Consider the following 26,867-nt stretch of genomic DNA (forward strand, 5'->3'; position numbering starts at 1 on the left):
TGATTATTATTTGAGATGAGTGATTGCCCACCTAACAGTATAATAACACTTCTTGTCAAGGTGACCTCTTCACTAAATTAACCTAAGCTCTATCCCCCGGAAGCTATGAAACAGAGCAGACAACCTTAAATTACAGCAATCAGTAAAGTATTTTTGCAGTAATTAAACAGCAATAAGGTAACACAACTAAAAATCCCAAAATGAATTAGAAAAATAGAGTACAATTGAATACACCAAATGACAAAACTCTAGTAAGTGGAACCAAATAACACCAAAGCAAGTCTATTGAGGTAGTAGACCAGGACATAGGAGCAACGTGAAGCTAACCATAATGGGGCCCTGGTCGGATACAAGAGGTGGATTGGATCCATTTCGAAGGCTGACAGTCAAAAGGTTTGAAAAGTATAGCATAGGTCCCAGTGTAGCAAGGGACGTTTTCATGTTTTGAGAAGAAAAATCTTCACCAAGCAAGTCACTGAAACTGTTGCCACTGCTGTGGAACTGAAGACTGGATGCTTAAACCAGGTTCAACCCTCTGATGCTTCGGATATTTCATGCTGAATATTTTCTAAGTACCAACACAGAATGGGACTTAGTTGATTTTCGCAAGTGCTGGGAACTTTGAGTGGGACAAAGCTGAAATTCAGTCAGACACAGTCCGACACTGCTGGTCTAACACTTTCTCCTGTGTATGCCACTGGAGTTCTAAAGAAAGGTTTTTGAAAGTTTCCAAGCTTTCTCCTGGTGCCCAAACAATTGTAGTACTTAATTCTAAAGCCCTCAGGGTTTTAGTGGAACTCATTTAGTGATTCTCAGTGTATCAGACAGAGACCAACATAAAAGTTCAGTCCAGGTCCAGTAGCCACTGGTCAGCAGAGCATTTCAGGAAACCTAATTTTGGATCCCTTTAGCCACACAGTAAACCAGCCACCTGACCCTTGGAGTCCACATCTTTGTCCTAAGTGCAAGTGGGGGTCAGGTCCTTTATCTTCCATCTGGGGCCATACCATATTATAAACAAATCATCTATATAATGGGTCCAGATTGGTATATGTTTGGTCCATGCCTCATTCTCCTCTGTCCACACTGTCTGCTGTTCCCACCACCCCATAATAATTCCAGCAAAACTGCATATATGGACATTTTTGAACTGCAAATGCTTCTCATGCCACAGGGCCAATAAGATATTGGATATATTTACAAAGCTCCATACATCAATAGACTGAATATTATCTACTAGGTCAGTGTGAAAGTGCTGCTTAAAATTATATTGTGTTTTAATATCATCTCAATCGAAAGGAATTGCTATGCATCTCAGTTTTTCTTTCTTTTTAATTTTTCCATATGATGAAAGTATTTCTTTGATGTTCACTTTTGAATATGTATTTCTTTGGGTGATAGTGCACACATTGGTATAGGCTGTGAGGAAACAGGAAATTATTGCTCTCACAGACAGGGAGCTCTTTGTTTAGCAGCTCCCTGTTTTTTACAGCAATGCTGGCTTCTGCAGGAGGCGGGGAGCCGGCTGGGACTTTGGAGGCCTTGTGGCTTCCCCTGCAGTCCCATTGCACACTGAGTGCCCTGTGGGGTGCCCAGGAGAGATGGCCGTGCCCAGGAGATGTGGTCCCCAGGGCCGAAATTGCCAAGGGGATGGGAGCACCCTACCCTGCTCTGGACATTTAGCTAGGTAGCACTTACTAATTAACCAGTAACTCACTTAAAATACCAAAGGAATCAGGGATATTATAGTTGGGCTCAAAACCACAAAAATTCAGCAGTTAGTTATTTCAAGTAACTATAACTTGCGGCCTAAGGTAAATGACTCATGCCTCGCCATGCACTGTTAGTTATCCCAGATATTACAGCTCTCAATACAACTTTTATAACGTCAATAAAAATGGCAGGGCACGAGTTATACTTACGTTTTTGTACTGGAAAGGTGTTAGCTGTCATATCAGCAGAAGAGGGTTCAAACCACAGATTTCCCCAGCAGCCCTGTGATATTAAATTTGAGTTTAAATGTGGATCCCCCTGACTTCCACATTCTTCTCAAGTGAGGCAGATCCAGTGGGCAAATAGGTTCTCTGTTCATATTATCATTTGATCTTGATTATTTGTAGCCTTTATAGGCTGGAGAAAATTCACGTTGGTTTCAGGCTCAGTGTAATAAACTGCATTAATAGTGGCACATTTCGAACAGGATTGTGATAGGTAGGCATACGTGTGCTGAGGTCTTAAAACAATGCAATCTAACTTGATTCCTTCTTATTTAATGCACGCTTTTGTCCCAGTTTCCAATATCAACCTGCTTCATCTAACCACTCGATCAATGTGTGCATGACTTATGACAAGTCTTAAGAATGCTTGAAAATTGCCTATCTCTTAAGCTTGCTTATGATTGCCACAATTCCAGGCTCTGTTACGTCAACTATGGTTATGTTTTACCATACTAGGCCCCCATAGTGTGCTATTACAATCGTTGATTCATGGATACGTTCCTAGCCTTGGAAATATGGAAAATACTAACATTGGTTATCACTGATGCAGCTCGAAAGTAGCACTGATGTACTTACAATTAAGTAACACAAGCTGGGTATCACCAGAACAGAATATTACAAAGATGTTAGATACGTTTACTAAGGAACATGAACGTGTTTCGTTTTGTTTTCTGAGTGTTGCATTTTGATACCACGAGATGCCTCATAAAAGAGTTTTGCCGCCCGGTGAGGGATATGGATGTGGCACAGATGTTGCACAGGCCAGCTGGGTGACTTATTTCTTAATAAACTCTAAAAAGGTGTGTTCTTGCATGCAGTAAAAAGAGAAACATGCGGTTATTGCATCAGCCAAGTCCCCATCTTTACAAAATAACTATAGCCGAAACTAATGTCCTCATGGAAACACACCACACACTATAATACAGTATCGAACTCTCTCTATGCTGCTGTTTATCGTTATTATATCTTTTAATCCGTACATTGTGCATCTTACCTCCCAAAATTAAATGTGATTTTACAGATAATGCACTCTTATTCAATATATTTGCAAAATATATTTTATGGACCTGAAGTACATGAGGGTGTTTTTTTCTCTTAAAGAGACACGGGTCAATTGGTAAGACTTTTTGAGATGGTGAAATTTCCTTAAAAATCATCACAATTCATAGCACCGGTGTGGCACTGTGAGCAGCGCCATGGTTTGTTTTCTAGTTGGAACTCTGAAATGTTATTTACCTCTGCTGAGAGCGGATGCCTGCAAAACAGGCCACAATTTCTAGTTTTTGAGGTCGAACATTTAAGACCTCTTGTATATACTTTAGTATATACTTCTATACTTCTTTTTGGGGTGATTTTTCACTAATTTGTTTCAGTGTCCTTAAAAAATTCTTGCTTGCTAGTGGTCAATCCTTGCTCTTTGTCCCATCTTTTCCACAGTTGGACACTCCCCGGAGCATGGCCCTAGTCCTTGTACCCTTCCACTTGTACCAATGTAGCATATGCTTGGGGACAAATTTTTTTTAAAGGCTAATAACATTTGACCAGAGCACCGGATGTTTCAGTGGCTCCAGTCTGTTTCTGTTAACAGGGCTGTAGTCTATTACTTATTTTCACCTGCAGTCGTGTGACTTTGTTTGTTCCTTTCCTTACTCTCCCTCGTGCATGTTCTGTTCTTGTATTGCAAATGCTTGTTTCTTTTGCCTGTCTCTGCGAGCTCATGGTGGCGTTTTGAACCGGCCGCTTATGTCAACTGTTTTACTATTTATTTTCAATTTGTGTGGCCAGAAAATGCTAATAGCTCTAACTTCAGTGAACGTTAGACCAATTGCAGTTCAAATGCTTGTTTAACATTGTTGTTAATCTGCAGCAGAGAGGATTCCATGTCGCCCCTGGGACATCTGATGGTTGATAAGAGCCCAGTTGACCTGGAAGGTTTACTTTTCAAGGTTGTTTTCGCAATGGTGTTAATAGATAGATGGAGGAGGGTTCCTGGTAGCTTTTGTTCAGGTCCCCTCGCATTCAGTCTTTTTTATCTACCCACCATTAACCGAGTGGGTCTCTGCTGGTTCTCTGTGGGTTTTTTTTGTCCGCTGACAGAGATGCGTGTCAACCAGCTTGTTGCTGCTTGTTTGCCAGTGGACCAGAACTCTGTATTTGCTAAAAGATAAGAAATGTGCAAGTAATGTCTGAATTCAAAAAGGCCTGGGAAAGAGCAGCACAGGAGGCTCGCTTGAGTCACTCGGGCATTGCGAGAGGTGGAGAAACGGGCAGACCTAGATGTCGCTGACCTTATCTGCCATCAGTATCTGTGTATGACACCCATTAGCATTGGAATACCTCAGTAGTGATTCCACCGTGGGCCTGAATTATTTATTATCTATCACCACTAACACCTTTAATTAAGGGAACGAGTGAAATGTACATTGGCTTGAGGCTTTTAGGCCTGATATTTACAGTTTTTTTATAGTCCACTGTTAGATATGGGGTATCTAGTTGGCAGTTGGTTTGCACCCTGTCCAAGTAGGGACCCTCACTCTAGTCAGGATAAGGGAGATACCCGCTCAGGTAACCCCTCATCACCCCCTTGGTAGCTTTGCACAAGCAGTCAGGCTTATCTCAGAAGCAATTTGTAAAGCATTTTCACATAACACACTGTAATAAATGAAAACACTAGAAAAGGACACCACACCAGTTTTAGAAATATAGCCAATGTTTATCTGTATAAAACAAGACCAAAACGATAAAAATCCAACATATAGTGCTAAAGATTTGAATTTTGTAAGATTTATCTTAAAAATAAAGTTCCTTGAAGTAAATAGCTCCACCTGGGTCGTGATCAACAAAACCAACAGTTCAGGCCTGCTGCGGAGTGGTGGACCAGCTACGGTGTCAGGAAGACAAGCAAACAGTACCTTGCATTTGCAGTTCTAGAGTTGGTGCAGGAGTCGTCGGGCCCTTGAAGTCACACACGTGCAGATCGAACTCCAGACCGATGATGTCAGGAGTGCTGGCGTGGATGGGGTTGGCGCTGCGGTGCGAAGTGGGATGATGCAACATGTGGTACCCACAATTCACGGTGCAGGCAGCAGCTCAGTGACGGTGTCCAGCAGTGTCGGTGAGACCAGGGTTGTGGTGTGAAACGGGGCGGTGTGACGTGTGGTGTCACCAGATCATGGTGCAGGCAGTGGCGTCGTCGTTGCTGAAGCCAGCCTGTGGGATGGTGCTTTGTGACCCTCACAAGCGGTGTCCACAGGCCACGGTGCAGATAGGATGCTTGGTGACGACAATGGAGTTGTGGATGTTTGAGTCGGTGGACCGGGCTGCGGTGTGGGACAGGATGGTGCTTTGTGTACCTTACTAGTGGTGTCCACAGGCCACGGTGCAGGCAGCGGCACGGGTGTCAGCAGGAGCACCGGCGGAGGGGATGCCCAGGCTGTAGTGTGAGCAAGTAATGTCGGAGTGCGGGGCCCACAGGTTGCGGTGCGAGCATCGGCTCGATGAAGTTGTCCGATTTCGGTGGCAGTGAGACAAGGGTGGCGGTGCGAAGCGGGGCAATGCGAGACTGTGTGGCATTGGCAGGTCAAGGTGCAGGCCAATGGTGGTGTTGGTGGAGTCGCAGTGGTTTCTCCTTTTGAGCAGCACAAAACACACAGTTCCCAGTGCTGCAGGTGGAGGAAACTGAAGTATTTGGTGTCCCTGAGACTTCCAACAGGAGGCAAGCTCTACTCCAAGCCCTTGGATAACTTTTCCAAGCAGGACACACAGCAAAGTTCACCCTTTGCACGCTTTTGAGGCAGAAGCGGCAACTCCAGGCCAGTCCAGCAAAGCAACACAGCAAAGGGACAGTACTCATCCTCCAGCTCTTTAGTTCTTCTCCTTGGCAGAGGTTCCTCTTGATTCCAGAAAGATTCTAAAAGTCTGGGGTTTTGAGTCTTCCTCTTATACCCCTTTCTGCCTTTGAAGTTGGCAAACTTCAAAACAAAGTCTTAAGTGTTTGTGAGATCCTTCCTTGTCCAGGCCAGGCCTCAGAGACACACCAGGGGGTCACAGACTGCATTGTGTGAGGGCAGGCACAGTCCTTTCAGGTCTGAATAACAACTCCTTCCTCCCGTCTAGCTCAGATGGCTCATCAGAATATGCAGGCTACACCCACACCCCCTTTGTGTCACTGTTTAGAGAGGTGCAAAGCAGCCCAGCTGTCAAACTGACCCAGACAGACAATCCACAAACAGGCAGAGTCACAGAATGGTTTAAGGAAGCAAGTGCTACTTTCTAAAAGTGGCATTTTCACACAGACAATTCAGAAACCAACTTCAATAAAAGATGTATTTTTAAATTGTGAGTTCAGAGACCCCAAACTTCATGTTTTTATCTACTCTCAAGGGGAATCTGAGCTTTAAAGATATTTAAAGGCAGCCCCCATGTTAACCTATGAGAGAGATAGGCCTTGCAACAGTGAAAACCGAATTTGACAGTATGTCACTGTTAGGACATATAAAACACACTAGTATATGTCCTACCTTAAATTTACACTGCCCCCTGCCCGGGGGCTACATAGGGCCTACCTTAGGGGTTCCTTACATGTATAAAAAGGGAAGGTTTGGGCCTGGCAAGTGGGTACACTTGCCAAGTCGAATTGGCAGTTTAAAACTGCACACACAGACACTGCAGTGGCAGGTCTGAGCCAGGTTTACAGGGCTGCTAATGTGGGTGGCACAACCAGTGCTGCAGGCCCACTAGTTTCATTTGATTTACAGGCCCTTGGCACCTCTGTTGCACTTTACCAGGGACTTACCAGTAAAACAAATATACCAATTATGGATAAACCAATCAACAGTACCATTTGCACAGAGAGCATATGCACTTTAGCACTGTTTAGCAGTGGTAAAGTGCCCAGAGCCCTAAAGCCAACAAAAACTGGCCAGAAAAAATAGGAGGCAAAAAGATTGGGGGTGACCCCGCAAAACTGGCCAGGTGCAACATCTACCATCACTCCAAAAAAAGACGTGCATGGTTTTGCTTAAGTGGTCAGTATGTACAATAGCATGTCTAGTTTGATGCACTATTACTCTTGGAGCAGTTCATTTTTGGGATATTGCAAATCAGACAGGGGTTGCATTATATTATTAAAGATTGATTTTGAGCCGGCCGGAGATTAATTTTGGCTCAGGGCTCTGTGGTCATTTTTTTATTTATTTTTTTAAAGTCAAGAGGGGGTGTCTATCTCCAAATGTTTACTACAGATTGTATGATAAACTATGCACTATAGAGTAAAATAACAATATAGGTCCCTCTAAGGAGATGTTATTCCTGAACTGGGAATGCAAAATGTATACTGGTAACTTGTGCCATCATTTTTTTTAGCCACATCCACGCTAACACTTTTATAAAAACTAAAGGAGCTGAATGCATAGGGAAGGGCGAAAAGGCTAGAGGTGTAAACTTTGGAACTGCAGAACCAGGTCCCAGGTTCAAGTCCTAGCACCAGCTCAGCATTCTGTGTTTCAGGGAAAGTCTCTTAATCTTCTTGTGTCAACTAAATAGAAACACTGACCATGTGTAATGTAGTCTGGTGCTCATGTTAAGTGTTCTAATGCCCTTGGGCAATGTTTGCGATGTATAAACCTGCCCAAAAAAATCTGTATATTCTGATAGTCACCGCCACCCCAAATAAATATCTTTAATATATTTGCACTGTTACAGCCACACAAGATATGCTTTGACATTCTTCCACCATTCTCATCCAGTTTTCTGCATGTGCTCTTTTTTTTCACTCCAGCGTGCTTCTAAGTAGGTCGACGTTTGGGGTGCATTCTAGCCCTTTTCCTTTGCACACAAGGGTGACAACCTCAATCCACCACTCCCTTAAGGACACTCTCTAGAGTCCTGTACTTCTCACCTACAAGTCATTTATTTTAGGTGTCGTAGTCTAATTCAGTGGAAACAGTGCAGGGTAACACACAGAGTTCATTAGTCTGCCACGCAAAGTCCAGAAATTGAAACTGTGTCCTAATGACCTTGATGGGGTTGATCACCCTACTGCACACCCCAGTCTTATTTTGTTAACCAGCAACAAGTGTGTTGGCACCAGATACATTACACTGAAGTGAGCCAGGGTTTAGCAGATACCAGTAAGAATGTACGTGAATGCCTTGTCACTGATGCCAGCCATTGTTCAACATTTCATGATTATCCATAGCATTTGTTGCATGACTTTCATGGTAACCTTGGTGGGCCTGTATGGAAGTCAACTACAAATTAACTCTGTTTTTTTTATTTTATTTTATTTTAAAAAACAAAAAAAACCTGCAAATTTAGTTGGGGCCAAAAATACACCCGACTTCATTGACTAGCATGAAAAAGGATGTCTCAGACGCAATTGTTAACCAGAGTTGTGCATTGTAAACCTTCTCTGTCAGTAACATATTTGCATTTGAGAATATAAAAGTTTGTGATCATGGAAGAGGTTTCAGCAAATTGAGAGCAGAGCTTGTTTAAATCTTTGACCCATAGAAGGGCAATTTACAGGGCGGTGTTTTGTTTCCCGGAAGCATAGCATAACTTTTGCTCTGTCTGGTTTGCAGATTAAGGTCAGTTGTTTATTGTAGAGTATAAGAAACATATTTTCTGTGGGATGGAATCTCAAAGCAGTTTCTTTTGTGTAACTGCTATATTTCAGAATTGGGGTCCCCATGCATAAATTTGCATCCTGGACAATGGTTTGAGTAGCTTGGTATCTTGTACTCTTGCAGAAGTTTAAGCAGTATTCTAACCTGAGTAGCCCCACTCAACATTCATTGTCTCAGTATTTTATGTTGAGTGGTTTATAACATGTGTGTATGTATATATTGCATACTGGTTAATTTTGTGATATGCCGAATAATTTCCATCAAGGCATCTGGTGACATAAACCGTCATTGTCTCTGCTTCCCATTAGTCATGTCTCCCACAGCAGCAGCTCCCCACCTCACCCCCACTCTTTAAAGGTGTCCGTCTCTTCACCCACTGTCCTAGCTACACTCTCCGTTCTGCAGGACCCCCACACTGCTCAAGGCTCCTTGCATAATAACACCATCCCTCTCTCACCTCCTCTACATGCATGAGCCTCCTCTCTCTTCTCTCCACTCCATAAAGCAGCCCTTCCCATCTGTCCTCTCTGTTTTAATTAGTTAAACGCAAATACTTATTTGCTTTCTCATTTAAAACCTCTCACACACTAAAAATATATCGCTTACTGTCACTCCCAACAACATACACCCACCATTTCTTACTTATTCTCTCAATGATAATTAAAAACAAGTAGCAGAATGTTGCTCACAACTACACTAACTTTGAGTTAATACAATTTAATTAACAAAACCAAAGTCCCTCTTTCATACCCTCTCACCACTGTCTCTTGCTCTCACACACTTCCCACCTCTCTCAAAAAGTTAATAAAAACTTCAAACACACTTTTATTCCTATACATTTTCAAACTTAACATCACTGAAACACACACACTACTGCTCTTAAAGTTGCACGCACACAAACACTATTACTTTATAGGTCTGTCGCATACCCTACCCTTTTTTCACTTTCACACATGCTTTCTACTGCTCTCTTAAAATCATTTACCATTAGATACACAAACTATCACTGTCTTCCTATCTATTCTCTGCAAATCTCACATACCATTACACAAATCAACTACACCCAACACAAATGAACCACACACAATTCCACAATTAACAATCCAAAACAAAACGCCTAATTCCCATACACAATACAAACATCCACAACACTCCAAACCCAAAACATAAATAAAAGACATTGTAATTTACAACACCAATAGCTCTAACTCTTGCAAATGTGAGACCTATTGGCATAGCCGATGCTTGTTTGCAGTTGTATTTAGTGCGAGCCGAGCCCAAGGCACTGGAGAGCATTATAAGAACACCAGATTGCATTAGAGAAGCACGAGATTACATTGCACGATCAACCGATTACCTTAGACGAGGCCAGATTCACTCTTTGAAAAATGATGTACCAGTGTAGAATCTACCATATGTCTATATCAACTGAAAGTTGCTCAAGTGTTTGTAATAGGCACTTTATAAACTGGAGGCATTCAGCCCAGCTGCTGATAGGTCAGTGACTTAGTGCTTCACTAATTGATCCAACTTCTCTTCCACTCAACTCAAGGTGATAATTTGTATGAATGCAGATAGCAATTGCGAGCACCTTAGCATCAATGAGCACACAGCGAGTCTACACAAAGAGTAACACAATGGAGCTGTCTTGTGAAAATGTCTGAGCACATCTGCTGTTACAAGGTTCATAGAAACTAACAAAATTGTACCAAACATATAGGTCATTTGTAGAGTGTGTGACTTCGCCATGCTCATAGAAGGACTTTGAACAATTCGAAAATATATCCAGAGTAAACGAGAGGCTCAAATCTCCACTAGAAAAGTAAACAAATTATTGCAGAGATTAAAGACGATTTAAACACGGAACTGTAAAGATGTGACAGGATTGCCTTGATGGAGCAAAGATGCGGTGTGTAGTGGAGAACGAGAAAATGAAAGGTGGTGACCATAAATGCTAAACTAGTCCTTCTACTTAGATGTGTGTATACTACGAAAAGTCAGCACAATCAAATTCCTAGAAAGATTTTTGAAAAGTATATGAGTGACATGCAAGAGAAAAGTGACCCTTTAAAGTGAGCTTTTAATGAGCACCCTCACTGTCAAAATACAAGAGCCTACACATCCATGGATCAGCATTTGCAGATGTGCCTAAGTGGCAAGACAAACATCCAGGGATATGTATGTGATGTATTGTAAGTACAAGACTTAAAAAAGGAATATCTAAAGAGCCAATGAGATTATTTAGAGTTTGGCAGACATGGCACTGCATCACAAACATGACAGAGTAATTATTCTGCCAAAATGACAGTCCACTCACCTTATTTAGGGTCAGGAGCACAGTCTGGTTTCTATTGCTGGAGTCCCTGCTGGCTCTGTCAAGGTAAGGCTTCCTTCAGTGACCTGGCAGAAGAGCGGCCATTCGAGGAAGGGTTTTACACCTCCTGTCCTAGTTAAAATATGAGGTCATTAGTTTTTGATTTGCAGTACTAAGCTCCCATTTTGTGAGTTCATTTTTGAAAAACAAAACAATAGTAAAAATGTGGTGGACAGTTGTTAAAATCGATGGCAGCCTTCACAAAACTTTTTGTACCATGATGACTCCTGTCAAGGTACAGGGATCACCAGTGAGTCAGCAGTAGTTTCTAAATCTGGTAAATGATAATCCGTGAGTATAGTCGGCGTAATGTCCTCTGCCATCTTGATGGATGGAGTACTATGATCCAAACTGAAAATCACCCTATGGGCTCTATTTAGAGTTTGGTAGATGGGATACTGCATCACAAACATGACACATGTCTCCTTACTGTATTACAAATGACTTATACTCTGTCACTCATATTACAGGGGGTAGGATATTCATCATGTTTTAAATTAGTACCCTGTCTGCCCAACTGTAAATAAAATCCTAACTCCCAAAAATGTCTGTAAGAAATTGAATTAAAAGGAGAATATAGTTGGCAAATTCTTACAAAAGGAGAGAACAATGCAAAAAGGTTTAGCATTGATGTGTAAGCAATATCTCATTTATGTTTCCAGAGGGTCCAAAGTCTGCCTACCAGATCGTCAGCAATAGATTCTGGCCTATCTATTTGAAAAAGTTGATCAATGCAACAAATGAAGATATTGAGAATGTCACTTCAGTTGAAAACCTATTTTGAAAAAAGCACACTAATATACGGTGAAGGAAAAGCTGTTTTGGGATGGCTATTTATTGTCAGTGAACAACTCTTCTATTCTGTGTGGCCTGTTTTGCCAGTGGAAGAGCACTCCTATTCTGAATATAATGTTCCTTTGTCAATAGAACATCACCTTCTAGTCTTAATAGAATGTCCTTTTGTGAATAGAACAATACTTATCGTCAGTGGACATTGTTCTTCTGTCATTGCAATGGCTCATTTAATCTTCGAGGACTTTATCAAAGGAACATCCCTTTTATTCTGTATGCACAGTTATGGATGTCCTTAGCCATTTACTATTCACATATTGTGAATGCATAATTGTAAACAACTAACAATTTTCAAAGCACTGAAAATGTCTTCTCCTACTTTGCATCCATTTGACTCAAAGGGGCCTTAGGGAGGCGGGTTAGCACAAAATACCCACAGATTTCGATAGAAAGCCTGATCTCCTGAGGTACTGCAATACTTTCGCTTGGTTCTCTCCTGCCTCATGATAGAGAAAGAGCGCAGACTGGGGAAAATGGCTGACTTGCACCATCTTGCCTCAAATCTATAAAGTGGTGATGAGCTCTAAAATGAGGCAATATTTAATGTAATCTCCCCACCTCAGGGGAGAAACATGTGGGTCATTCCAGAGATTTGATGAACCCCCGGGAACCAGAGACAATGAAAAGGAGAGATGTGGAAAAAAACAAAACCTAAAATGGATACCCAATCATAAATCAGCTGGTATGATTTGATAATAGAAAAATTAAGCTTTATCTTCTTCTTTCGAAACGTCACTTGATTTTCTTGGTGAAACACATAACAATCTTACTCTACCCTGGCATTTCCAGTAATCAAACTTTCAACTATCAAAAAAATTAACTAAAAATATTGATAAAACAACAGTGAAGGACAAGGTTTTGCATTACGTAGGTTGATGTTGAGGGGTCCACAGTTTAAAAAAAACAAAAATAAAACAGTTCCTTGCGAAATGCATTATGCTTCTCAAAGGTTCATTTTTTAAACTGGTCTGCATTTCGCAGTCTGATCTTTGGGCCCAATGTACAAAGCAATTGTGCGGTCGGAAAAGGCAAATTTCACTGTTTGTGACCACAAAATGAGCTTGCACAAGTTGCCATCCCTATTTTGTAAGTCGGTATCCTGTTACAGACTTGCAAAATAGGCATTGTGACCCATAATTAGAAGGGGAGTTCCAAGGGTGTTCCTTCCTAATTGCAACTCACAATGATTGTTTTGTGACTGTGAATGAGGTCACAAAACAATCGTAGTTAACACCAAATTCAAATTTGTGTTAACCCATTCGCAAACGAGAAGGGGTCCCTACGGTACCCATTGCCCTTTGTGAATGGCAGCGAAAATGTTTTTTCAGAGCAGGCAGTGGTCCCACGAATCACTGCCTACTCTGAGAAAATGAAAAGAAAACATTTCATTTTTGTTTTTGAAATGCATCCCGTTTTCCTTTAAGGAAAACAGGCTGCATTTTTAAAAAAATAATAATAATAATAAACTGCTCTATTGAAAGAGCAGTCACTGACATGGTGGTCTGCTGACCCCAGCATGCCACCATCCTGGTTAGTGCACCCATTCTCAAATGGGCCGCAAATTGCGACCTGCCTCATGAATATTAATGAGGCAGGTCATTCGGGAATCGCTAACAGTGTCTCAGACACTCTTGTCCATTACAGATTGTGACTTTCAATTTGGAGCTCGCAAAACAAAATGCAAATTGCGAGTTCTAATCTGTAATGGTCATACATCGGTCCCTTAATTCCTTTCTGGCAGTGATGTACTTTGTGTTTAAGGAAGGCATGCACCAAAGGTGAAAGTCATGAGTGGTAATGTGGATAGAGTGAGGAGAGATAAGTACACTTGGAAATCAATAGGTAGACCGAAAAGAGCTATAACATGTGGAAAGTGCGAGAGGACTGTGGGACAGGGTAAGCAGCCGGCCACCAAAGTCTAACTCAGGTGGTTGAAGCACTTCCAGAGCAGCACAGTAGAGGGTCTGAATGGCAGATTTGCTCCAGATATATTTTTAAAGAAAGGTGATGAGATTGAAAGTTCAATATTTTCTAATGGATTCACATAGTGATATTTTTACAAATTGAATATAATTAACAATATCACGTGTAATAACAGTAGTTTATTGCATGATACTACAATATGAGACAAGCTGCTGCAGATCCATCCAGCGGCCTCATTTGCCCGCATTCACTTCAATCACCTGACGAGTGAGGCTGAGGATGGCAAAAAACAAGAGCTCTGATGCAAAATCACACCACCTTTCACAGACTGTCAATGTGAGAAATGGAGCAACATGTTTGGCCTTTAAAATATCACACGGTTGAAAAGATGAATTACCTCGTGGCGGGTAAAAGTCACCCCATATTCAGGTTGAAGAACGAATCAGAAAAAAATAAGGCTACCATTCGCTGGAGATCACGCATGTCACATTCTGCCATCCTGCCAGTGAGGCAAATTGGCACCATGTAGTTGTCTAAGTCTGGTTATCATAACGCATGCCAGAAGCAAGCCTCTATTTTATTAATGGGACGGACACCGACTGTGCTAACTATTCTTTAAAGGCGCACCATTTTTGTGGACTTATTTTTCATTTCTGCTAGGCAGCAGGATTTTCTAGCTGTGACCCCCGGCAATCTGTGATTTGCTTGCTACAGAAGCACTGCCTCATTGATAGGCGACAGGGCCAGTCAAGTGGATGACAGATCTAAATATGTTGTGTAGGTCTTAAATATTTTAATGGTCGACTTTACCCAGCATGTATTTCCCACACAATAATTGAAAGGCTTTACTGGTTTTATTAGAACTTTCTATATATACTGTTCAACATGGTATCAAAATATTTTAACAATATGTAAGTGCGGTGAATCTTTAACCTTAAAGCCAAAAAAATGGGTCATGAATAATTTTGACAAATGCATACGTTCACGATTCAAGCACTGGATTTATTTTAATTCGGAGGCAGACATTTTTAGTTAAGTATTTGAGGCGACATGGGGCCTAGGTTTAAAAAGTATGTATTTCGGTTTACTTGGGTTTTAGCATCATGAAACAGAGAAAATATTTCTTAGCATTTTCAGAGATCTCTTATTTATTAAAAATATCTCTGAAGCTGAGAAGTTTATTTAACTGAGGGTTCTCACTCCACGGACCTCATTCCAAGTTGTCCTAGGATATACCCCTCCATCTTTGGGGATTTTATTGGAGGTGAGAACGCACCAAGTAAAAATAAATGTGTCTGTCCATATCTACCTCACAGGAATCTGCTCTCATTTTCATGGTCCTAATGTCCATGTCCAGGTGAACCTCTGAGGCACTGCTAAGCACTTAGAGCTTTGTCATAGATAAAATGTTAGATCTTTATTTGCACATGAGTTTCTGCTGCGTGTGTGTGTTAGCCCGATGGGCAAAGCTCAGATTACATATTCAGAATGGCTACATACACTGGCCACACTGAGTGCTTTTAATAAGTTTTAGATAGAGTCTAGAGTCTAGACAGGCAAAGCATTGCAAGCATACGCTCACGTCACCCTACAACCCTCGGGTGAACATCCTACCACTGAGTAATGGTGCCATAATCAGATCACTATTCTGCCTTCCAGGCATCATCAATAATATATGTCACCAGTTGTGTAAGGAAACTTGAGGGGCCCCCCCTGCAAAGTACATGGGCGTGGCTGCTTCTACAAACTCACTCAAGAGCTCTCAGGCCAGGGTTCTGTGCTGAGGGGGTGTCCTTGGAGCTCAGGGGCTGCTGAGGCGTTTGTCACACCACTGTATGTCACAATCCTGCAGTCCCTTCGGCTTTCTTGATATTCTTATACATCCAAGGCACCACTCTATTTGGCTTCATAATTCCAGCCTAACACTTCATGCATCATCAGCATTTACCTAGGTGATCCCTCATTCAGGTTTACATCCATCCCCCTGGGACCACCTGGAAATTAGATTACCATGATGCACTCAAGTTGTCATCTGACTTACCATTTAACATACTATCATCCCAGGAAATATCCTACACGCATTATACAATGGTGCGCATAGTGAACTTTCCTACACAAAGAAAACCATGCTGCACACAGTATATAATTTTGCATCCATGTCACAATTCTGTATCAATTTAACCAATTTGCTTCAGAGCACCATTCAGCTTACCTTTTCTAGCCACTGTCCTGCCTGCTGGGTCACATTAGGAATCAAGACCATAACTCAACCTGATAGCCATCATGCAGCTATGTCATCCTCACAAAATGTTGATGCCATCCTGCAACAGGGTCATCATCCTGCATGTAGCCTACCATCTTGCTCTCAATTGATTGTTGTTGCCTCTGGTTCCCCACATCCATCTAGTCATCCTGCCCCTCAGTCACCTTTTTGAATATTGGTCAGCATTCTACACTTGGAGCTTGCCTCTCTCAACTTAAAATACCTGAACAGTCTACGCCCACCACACACATACGCGTGGTGGCGCAATATCTTTCCATTTCCGCAATATCCACACCAATGCAATTGTAATACACTATATTAGAAATGCATCCCATTTGGTCAGTTTAAGCTTGCTATTTAGGATGTTCTACCAAGGCATTGTTTTTTTTTATCACCCTAAAAAATATCGACAACCAGTGTCATCAATGTAAGTAGATGTGGCATTAGAAATAGTCATTTGTACTTCCCTACATATCCTTACCTTGATAATAGTTTGGTATTCAACACTGAGCTCTACATAATTCTAGCGTAATATTATTAGCCTCCATGTTTGACATACAACCTTAGTTGAGTATCCTGAAGCCATCAACCTATACCATCTAATCAAATTTTATATTATCTATACAAACTTGAGTATATTGGTCTTCCAAAAGAAGAGAGCAGGTCTAGGGCATTTCACTGTGAAATGTTGCAGATACATAACTAAATATTGGACCTCTGTACTATGTTGGTTGGAATCAACATCTGATAAAATGTTCCGACCACTTTACCATATTAGCCTAACTTTTAGAATAATTTGGTATGTTAATTCCTTTTTATTTGCATTTGGGTTTTTCAAACTGTTGTGCTGGTGAACGGTGTGATGAGGTAAAATAGTTCTTTCCTTGGGACTCTATTAAGCATTTTTTCTTTCTATATCGGGCATGCCCCTACTTCTTAGTGTGTTTATGGTTTGCTGTTTTAAATTACTATGTCTGTGCCCATAACCATAGCTTTTGTTAGTGGTATACATCGGAAATGATTTGCTTGCTTTGCCCACCTGTGCATTCTGCTTCTAGTAGCTCTGGGAGGAAAGTTTGTTGCAGTTGATGTATGTTTTTTTTCTCCAAACGTTAGCTTTTAGAGGCCTTTTTGTTTATTTTGGAGACCATTCTTAAGCCCAGATGTATGCACCTTTGTTTGATTTCGATAGAGCTAAAGGTCAATGTATAGTTGCTTCAGAGCATGTTGTTCCAAACACAATTTGGGTGTTAGAAATAATTGATACGGAAGTGGCCTATGCCATACCGGGGTGAAGTGTCTTACCTAAATAGTGAGACACATAACAATATTTAGGCCAACATAGGAACCTTGGCTTTAACAAAGGAATGTGGTTGATCCCTCACTGGTTTTGATTGGTAGCTACAACTCAAGTTTCTTCAACTTAGCTTTGAAAAATATAGGCCCAGGATTTCCTAATGCCTTTTGACAATGCAAAGCCAAGCAATGCTCGTTATTTACTATTGAGGGGAAAATGTGTTTCTTGCACGAAAGGTGCCTTTTTAATAGTGCAAAATATGCCTTCCCCTGCTAAACCTAATATACTGACCAGGCTTTGCATCAGAACATAACACCTAGTGGAAGCAGGCATGAGCAAGGGAAAATGTGTGAATTTCTCTACAAAACTTACATATTGCATATAGGAAGGGTATGCTTCCAGTTCAAATCCTATGCTGGACAGTTCACACTGGCCTCTGTGCCACGCTGGGAGGTTGTGAGTGTGTGGCACTAGGGCGCCATTTGAGTGACAGAGGAGGAGGTAATAGCGTAAGAAGGTCAGTCTTAGAAAATATGGCTCTGTGCTGTTTTCCCCTTGAGCCCTGCAGCATAGCAAATATGGCTGTTCATCTGCTTTGCATCGAAAAATATTTGGGCCTTAGTCTATACAAAGAATGAAAAATATCGACTGCACTCACAAAGACCTAAAGAAAATATCTATGGTCAGAAGATTCCACATGTAACTAATCGCAACATCACTTGCCCTTAATCCTGATAGTACTGTAGCTAGGGTAGCAGCTTAACTAAGCCTGACAGTCAATGAGAAGAGATGCCTGGATTTAACTATTGATAAATGGTCAGACATTTTGCACGTTGATATTTTTGTATTTTTTCTTTTGCAATTTGTTTTTAAGTTTCTATATGTTCTTATTCTGTGTTTCAAGAGGTTGATTCAGAGTTTGACAAATATGGTACTGGTTTGCAAACATGACGTTGCATCAAGCTCATTCAGGGATGAGTGAACCGTCCACTTTGTGAACAGATCCACTATTGGCTTCTTTGATGGAAACTTACCTTGATGGCATGTCTATGTAGGGGTTGTCTAAGCAAATTATTCAGACCACTGACTACATTTAGCATGGAGGCCTCATGCTTATATTTGGTACAACCCTGGAAGGAAAAACCTGCTGATGGGGCAAAGAAAATGACCCTCCATTTTCTGGAAGGAATCTCCAAGTGTGTGGGGTGTCAGTGTTTTTTATTTTCAAGAAAAATCTTCCCGATTTGGTAGTGGGATAAACACTGATGGCGGGTGTTTATCTTGCACCATGAAAGGCATCACAGAAAAGGCGGTTCCTTTCAACTCAGAGTTGAATGCTCAGCCAGAGGTTGTCTCTGAACTGCACTGACTAACATTTGTCATAGTAGCGGATGTTAAGCCTGATGGACGGCTCTCCGTTCTCCATGGGCTGTCGTGCCCTATGTCTTTATAGCCCCACCGAATCTGCTTATTGTCTCATGAAGGCCTGTTTAGAAAAAGACGAAACAGATCTAAGTGGACTCTGGCCCAAGGGTTCTGCAGAGAGACCTGCTCTGATGACCTTGAATAATTCTTAAAGGATTGTTTTAAATACCGTTTTTCTTTCATTTATTTTTAATGTCAATGCTGTGTGAGAAACAGTTACAGACATTTTGCAGAGAAATGCTGTATTTATCCTCAATGCAACATCCATAAACGTTTTTTTAGCTCGAAACAGGACCTCACTAATAAGAAATGGGTAGGTGTTGCAGAAATTATTTTCAGTAACATTAGTGAGCAGCTGCTGGTACAATATTAAAAACACATCACTATCTATATGAGATGCAAACACTTTTAGAATTGGAACGAGTGTGCCTGTACACTGTGGGTGACATGGCCAAAGAGGGCATGAAAGAGCTGAAATTAGATCATAAATTCAAGACTGTTCCAAACAGGGAGTCCCCATAATATGCTTGGCCCCAAAATCCTTAAGATGTCCCTGGTTAAGCAGAGTTCTTTGAATTTTTTTTGACAATTTTCTAACACGACACTGCAAAAGTAGGAACCTGCTCTCTGTTTCTTGATTACTTGAGATGTGAATAATGTTAAGTAATGTAAGATCTGAAGTACTTGGTAAGAGGTAAACTGACCCTTACTCCAGACGACTTTGTGATTGGAACTGACAACCATGCAAGTAGTCTGTATTTCATTCAGTGCCTATGGCTCGGTGAAGCAACGCTTCCAGTCCACCCGGTACAGTAGTACAACTTAGCATACAATGTATGTCTCTGCATTTAATGCCACAGGGTTAATACAGAAATATTAGCATATGTTTGAGATGCAAATTATATCCAGGTACATTCTTTTCATGAAGCATACAAAGTAGTTCAAAGTTTTGCATCAAGGACAGATTCAAATCAAAAAACATCATCAGGGACTACTGAGTTTTCAAAGATCAGCAAGTAAATTTGTGTCTCGCCGTTCTCTCGGTGTCTGACTACCCCACCGGAGAGCGAACGTTTTAATTTTTCGCAATCACGAATCTATATTTTCAGCCATGTTTTATTAGCTTTGGCTTCTCTGCATCAAAGTAAATATCGTGGCCGTAAACCATACAGTTGTGCTTAACAGGCATTAACAAATCTCCTCTACCAAACAGTTTCAAATATTAGTCCTTTAATCATTAGATATTGATTTGCAGCTTAATGGATGTGTTCTAGTTTGCCAATGTTTCGTTCTGGTAATTAGGGAGTGAAGTTTTTATTAATTATCAAGCTATAACTGACTGTGACACTTTTTTTAATGACTCAAACATGATTCAGCGCCCTGATAGAGCAATACAGAGGATCTCAATCTAATCCCCTTGTCTCAGCAAACAGAGTTTGGTTAAGGTTTCACTGCTGAGTGTTGTGCTTTCACCTCAATTGCCCCCTTTCAAATAAGACGTGATTCATTGTAAAGCCTCATATTCACGCATCCAACCTTCATTTAGTTTGGTGAGTTCAGGTTGTGGTAGATCTGGCATCCTTGGCATGGTTCTCCCCTACTATTTTGCCTTCAACCCTCCGTTTTGCTGACTTCAGTTTTGTTGGCTTAAGGACTCTGAGCACTTTACCGCTGCTAACAAGTGTTAAAGCACTTATGCTTTCTCTTTAAAACATGGTAGAATTGGCTTACACCCAATGACCCATTTAATTTACTTGTACGTCCCTAGTAAAGTGGTGCTATCTGTGGCCCGGGCCTGTAAATAAAAGCAACTAGAGAGCCTGCAGCTCTGATTGTGTCACCCAGTTATGTATCCCTTTAAACATGTCTCAGGCCTGCCATTGCAATCTGTATGTGAAGTTTTGAACTGCCATTTTGACCAGGCAAAATAAATCTCATAGCAAGACCCAAACCTTCCTTTTTAATACAAACGTCACCCCTAGGGTGTAGGCCCAGAACAGCCTAGAGGGCAAGGTACAGTCTATTTAAAAATTAGGACATGTACACTTAGGTTTACATGTTCTGGTGGTGAAAAAACTCCTAAATTTGTATTTCACCACAGCAAGACCTACCACTCCCATAGAATAATGTTGAAGTTACTGTATTACATTTAATAAGCTGTAACTTCAAATCGAGAACAGGTAAACAGGTCAAGTTTAGAGTCTAAAGAATTGAAATTAAAAGCTCTCTTTAATTGTAAAGTCAGATTGTTATTCACAATTTTGAGAATTACACTTTTAGAAAGTTGGCATTTTCTTGTCCTAACCATTTGATGCCTGCAAGCCTAATCCTGGGTCACATGACAAGGTGTAGCTGGCAGTTGGTCTTTGCGTATTGTTCCCACACAGTGAGACAAAGGGGCGATAGTTGTTGGCAGGCTGGGTCACTCTGAGTTAACGAAGTTGAGGGGCTGTCACCTACCATACTTGACCTTTATAAAGGCTGTGTCTGAGTACTCTCACAAAGGGTTTGACACTGGTATTTTATGGACCCAGACAAGCTGGGGCCAGGAAAGTGAGAAAGGGGATGTTTGACACCACAGGGGGGTAGAAAGATCTAGAAGATCCCTCCAGTTCAAAGAGGGCACCAGGTATCAATAATGGACTCTTATACCCAAATCTTTATTGCAGGTCTCGACCTGTGGACTCTGCCAGGAAGGACTGCTGTGCCCTGAAAGAACTGCCAATCTACTAGACTGGTGCTCTGAAGGACTGCTGACCTGCTGGCCTCTTGCCTGGGAAAGAAGGACTGGATCTGCATCTCTAAATCCAGGACCTCAGAGTGACTCCAAGGGCTAGCTGGCTGGCCTCCTATTCTGAAGCCAGAGGGACATAAGTGTCCAATTACCTTCACTCGAGCACCTGGGCTCTGGCATCTGTTAGTCCTTCCCTCCCAAGTAGTGCCACCACAGTCTATGACCTGGTTTTTCTGACCTCTCTCTGTTGGCTCTAGGACTCTGAGCACTTTATCACTGCTGACCAGTGCTAAAGTGAAGGTGCTCTCCCATCTAAAGTTGGTATGATTGGCTTATACCTAATCGCCATATTTAATTTACCTATAAGTCCCTTGTACAGTGATAACTCTATACCCAGGGCCTGTAAATTAAATACTACTAGTGGGCCTGCAGCGCTGCTTGCGCCACCCACTGAAGTAGACTTTCAGACCTGTGTCAGGCCTGCTAGTGCAGGGCCTGTGTGCGCAGTTTTCTGCCACAGGAACCTGGCATCTAAATTTACTTGCCAGGCCCAGAACTCCCCTTTTACTACATGTAAGTCACCCCTAAGGTACGCCCTAGCTAGCCCTTTGGGCAGGGTCCCATGTATGTAGAAGGCAGGACATGTGCCAGGTTGCGTGTCCTGTCGTGGTAGTGACAAACAGCCTAACTTGGTGTCTCACTGCTGTGAGTGCTGCCTTCTCATAAGATTGCATTAGAAATGGCCTGCCTTATGTGTAAGGGGTATTGTCTGATTTATGAGGGGTAGCGTAGGCATGTTTGGTATGGTTGTGATGGTGACAATAAATGCTGCCTTCTGGTGTAGGTGTATTTTTTATTACTATTACAGAAATGCCACTTCTAGAAAGTGCACATTTATCTGTGCTTATGACTCTGGTGTTTTGCAGCTTGACTCCAATCCACATCTGGGCAGAGTGACAGTTGGGGCTGTGTGCATACTTTTCAGACAGCCTGAACACAGGGAGGGTGGAGGTGTCACAGAGGTGCATCTACATACTGATTAGTCTTTCTGGGCTGAGAGAAGGGAGAGGTGAGGCACACCTACATTTGTAAAGGCTGTGCCCTGGCCTCACACAATAGGGTTGTTTACCCCCCACTGATGTTTGGAGCCTGTGCTGAAGGAGAGAGTGGGCACTCCGAGAACCAGTTGTCACTGGCTGGAACCTCCTCTCCCTACCATTGCAAAACATTGTAAGGACTGAGTACAAGTACAGGGGAATTTTCCCCACAATTTGGAGACTCTTGAAATCATCCTGGAACTGGACACAGAAATGCTGGAAGGACTCACCAGGAACCGCCATGGAATGCTGCTGCTGTGCTTACCTTTGACCTGCTTGGTCACTGAAAAGGACTTTCCACTTGCTGCATCCTCCTTGTGCTGGCCTGATAGGCCCCTCCACCTGTGGGCCTTTTCCTGGAACTCTGCTTCCAGTGGCAGGGTGCTGTAGCCCCTGCATCCACCCTAAAGCACGAGGGGTGCTTCACCTTGTTCCTAAGCTAAGCGCTTGGGAAAGCGCTCCTTTGGGGATTTCCTTAGCGCTTGAAAGCGCTTCCCCTTGTTGGTGCTTCACCCTTAAAAAACGCTTATTCCTTTTCACACAAAAAGATCACTGCCACGACCCAGGCTTTATTGGTGGTTCCAGCGCTTTTGCAGAAGCGCGTCTTGATGGCCGAAATCACCGCCGCAGCCCAGGGGAGCTGCTGCAGCTCAGCGCGAGTGAGCTCTGCTTCGTGCCCCCGGGGCACAAGGAGATTCCACTGACAGCAAATTTGGAGCATGAGCGCTCCTGTCATGCCCCTGGGGAGAAGTGCGCTCCATGGAGCACCCCCGGTGCACAGGCAGGCACTGACTTTGGTGCCTGCTCCTTTCCGACGGCCGGACGGGCTGTTGAGTGCTATAGGAGCCGGTGGGAGGGGAAGGAAGCCTCATTGAAGGCTCCCTCACCACACCAGGCCCCTTTTTGGATTCTTCTGCCGGGCAGGGGGAAGGGAAGCCTCACCGGAGGCTCCTCCTGCTTCCCCAACGCTCCAGACTTTCTTGTGTGGCCCCGTGCGGGCCAGTGTCAGTATTTGTGGTCTCCCCCCACAGTGGAGGGCCAGGACAGTCCTGGGGGAGACCCCACAAAATCACAGGCCCCTGGAGGGGCACGTTTCAAAGTCAGACGGGGCATGTGGCACCCCCTCCTCTCACATTACCCCGAGGACGTTGGCCCCTCCCTTCATGAGGGCCGGTTGAGGCCCAGAGGGGAACCTAGTAATCAGGGGTCTCTGGAGGGGCCTGTCCACAGAAGAGAGGAGGTGCGTGCCGCCCTTCTCCGGCCAACGGATAAGGGAGGCCCCCGTTTTGCACAGAGGAGCACCGGGGCCCCATTTTTCATCTTCTAGCCACTAGAGGTAACATCAGACAAGCAGGTATTTTCAAAACGAACAATATAGCTAATCTAAGTTGTTCTTACAGACTTGAATATATATATTGCCTACCTGTGTATGATGTATTGCTATATGTATGAACATGTTCCTGTTATGGGCATAACATGTTAATATGTGTTGATGACTTGCCGTATGTTATCTAATGTTCCTACTAAGGGCATTTATGATATTCTTATGACAAGTGTTTTGGTGTAGTAACGTGTTTCCTGACTACTGCTTACGTTGCCGAATATTGAGTAACCTGTGTGTTATATGTGACTACTGCTATTTTGCAAAGTAACTAATGTGTAACGTTCTGACAACTGCTAAGGTAGCAGGATAGTACTGATATGTGATGTTTGGTCTAATAATTGGGTTGTGTACAATACGGTATATTTTCATATAATCTGGTGTTGTGTTTCCTTTGTGGTGGGGATATTGTGTCATTGTGTTGTGCAAACATTTTACACATTGGCTTTGGGATAAGCCCAACTGCTCGTGCCAAGTTACCAAGGGGGTGAGCAGGGGTTATCTTGGACGTGTAACTCCCTTGCCCTGACTAGAGTGGGTGGGTTCTGCCTGGCTTAGGTGCATACCCTAGCCAACCAGAAACCCCATTTCTAAAAGGGGACATTTTAATAAAGCATGTTGGGGCAGGGATTTCTCATTCACATCGTTGGGTTTTGTGTATCATATCACCTAAACATATAGGTTTAATTCCTCTGGTGGCAAGGTCTTAAATTTGAAAAATGTGCTTTAGAAACGGAGATAAAAAAATCATATCGGTGTCCCTAAGTGCAAGTTAAGAGGGCACCTTAAAGGGTTCATTTTTCATTTAGGCTGTGGCCTTCCAGCAATACAAGAACTTCATCAAGCAGAATGACAATGTGGATGGAAGTTATACGAAAATATTTGTCAATGACTTTACTCATCAATAATAATCCAGAAAATTAAAAAAATAAAACACAGGTGACATTAACCCAATAAGTGAATGGTATTATGCCAGCGATACGAATAATTGTTTCACAATGAGAGACAATGACATTAAATGAAACATTTTAATAAACACTAATGACATTAATGAATTAATAATCGTCCCCCTCCCATGGCCCCATTCTTGCAGTTTTACATTTTAAGGTGCGCCTGACTTATTCATATGCATTGCAAACTCACGCAGGGAAGGCTCTTCCTCCACCAAATTGTTATTTCATCGGATCTCCATGTTTACTAAAGCGCTCAATTATTTGAAAATTCATGTCACTCTTCAGTCCCCTTGTCATATCCATCTCATCACCTCTCCTCTTCTCCCTGTGAGCAGCAGTTGTGTCGGAATTTAAAGAGTGCATTTAAAGGATGCTTATTCAGGACTTTCACCATATATGAGACACACTTGCAGTTAAATATTGCGGCACCTATATTTTCGGTGACACGGATTTACATTCATGTACAAGGAACAGATTATCTATCAATGTTTATTTTGTCTTGTATTTTTTTCTTTAAACATGTCATGCCCGAGCATAAAAATCTTCAAAACATTGAGTAAACGTCTCATATTCTGTAGTGAAGCAAATCATGCACAACTGTTGTGTTCAGTGCATTCACAGTGATGCGAACTGTAAGTTCTTTATCTAGACCTGGGACCTTCAGTCCTGCGCTCCAGGGGCCAGTACCGACTAATGCAGCAGGGGGAGGGTGACTGACAGAGTCTGAAAGGTTAAGTGAAAGTGGCTGGTGTGGGGAAGGCGAGGTGAGACTTCTCAGTTGGCCGAGTATGCTGATGTCTGTAGCACAATACACAAAAGTAGCAAATAGGCTTATTTCTATGAAGGAAAGCCAGGAGACTGGAACGTTTCTGCACATATAATAAGAACAGCGAGGAGTACGATTCATTGATTAAGAAATTTTAACTTATGATTATGAAGTGAAGTCTCTGTAGGACACTGAGGTTTAATGGCTGTTGTTTCAGGGCTGAATTCAAATAATAAAGCAGGACTGGACAGCCTCTCGGTCACGACCTCCAAGTACACCCACCACGTGCGTTGATATGGACAGAGAAGCAGGACAAAGAAACTATTTCTCACTTCCACTACCTTGCGGCATTTCCAACCCAGGCCTTAGGTGTGGAGGGAAGAAAGCATTGCTTCACACAGCAAGGGACTGAACATAGCCAGTCAATGGATAGGTTCAAAATAGTCATACAATGGTTGTCCCTGCTCTGTGAACCTCCCAACCCGCGTTATCTAACTTGTAGATCTGTCTTGGGAATAATGACATTTGTACCCACCTTGCATCTGAGCCAATACTGACCCTGCTCTCTTGCTGATTGAAGTGAACAGCATAAGAGCTGATCCAGGATTGGCTAGGGCAGGGGAAATCCTGGGCTCCAGGAGAGAATGGCAGGCTGTGTCAGTATTGCACTAACATTGCACAGGTCCGAGAGCCCTGAAGTGCACATGCCTGGATGGACACAGCAAGAAAGAAATCCAGCATGACATGCACACTTCACGTCAAAGCTCTGGAGACCTCCCTGGAGTTCCTGCTGTCACTCAAGCCTCATCCCCACCCTCGCTGTAAGCAGAAAGGCACCCTACTCGGTCTGCAACACAAATAAAACACAGAGAAAACTAAAACTCTTTTTTTTTTTTTTTTTTAAATGAGGGCTTATTTACGATCCCCTACTGCCACCAGAGCATCCTTTTTAGTGGCACTCCAGTGGCGCTGTGCCATTTTCCATATTTACAAGGGTGCATCATGCCACTTTGTGTGGCTTAATGCCCCCTTATAAAAATTCCCCCTTCCTCAATGCAGTTTTCCATGGCAGAGGGACATGCAATGGGTGCAACACCCATTGCTTTTTGACACTGCCCCAGATTTTGGAAGGAAACTTAAATCCGAGGCAGCGCCAAAACTAAGGGCACCCCAGGG

The 26,867-nt window shown here is 42.5% G+C and overlaps 1 protein-coding gene across 2 annotated transcripts in view; it reads left to right on the forward strand.

Annotated features, from left to right (window-relative positions):
- The window catches only part of CDH13 (cadherin 13), a 2,224,354-nt gene that overhangs the window by 1,447,956 nt on the left and 749,531 nt on the right, over positions 1–26,867 (forward strand). The gene's annotated exons all lie outside the window — the stretch shown is intronic.

Source organism: Pleurodeles waltl, chromosome 12, assembly GCF_031143425.1.
Source record: "Pleurodeles waltl isolate 20211129_DDA chromosome 12, aPleWal1.hap1.20221129, whole genome shotgun sequence".
Classification (NCBI taxonomy): Eukaryota; Metazoa; Chordata; class Amphibia; order Caudata; family Salamandridae; genus Pleurodeles; species Pleurodeles waltl.